This window comes from Lupinus angustifolius, chromosome LG01 (assembly GCF_001865875.1).
Source record: "Lupinus angustifolius cultivar Tanjil chromosome LG01, LupAngTanjil_v1.0, whole genome shotgun sequence".
NCBI classification, from domain to species: Eukaryota; Viridiplantae; Streptophyta; class Magnoliopsida; order Fabales; family Fabaceae; genus Lupinus; species Lupinus angustifolius.
The window spans coordinates 3,727,588-3,728,004 of NC_032009.1; positions in this window are offsets into that span (position 1 = coordinate 3,727,588).

A 417-nucleotide genomic window follows, 5' to 3' on the forward strand; every position below is an offset into this window, starting at 1 on the left:
ATTCACCCATCTTACAAATCACCTTCTTGCTCTTGTTAAGGTATTATCTATCAGTGACTTGAACTTGAAAGTTCTAAGATCACTTACCAAAACATGGCAACCAAAGGTAACAGCCATTTNTTTCTGAAAAGAAAAGTTTATCAAAAATGTCTTTGACTGCGTTATTTGGAAAATTGCAGGAACATGAGTTAGAACTCAACCAACTGGATCAACATGAAGAACAGGAGAAGAAAAATAAAAATACTTCTCTAAAAGCAAAAGTTGACAAATATGAGTCATCAAAGGATGAATCCGATAAAGAAGAGATAGAAGACATCAGTATTCTTGTGAATAAAATCAACAAATTCCTCTAAAGGAATAAAGGTGGTAGAACTAGACAAATAAGAAAGTTCACCAAGAACAACGATGCCTCTACTT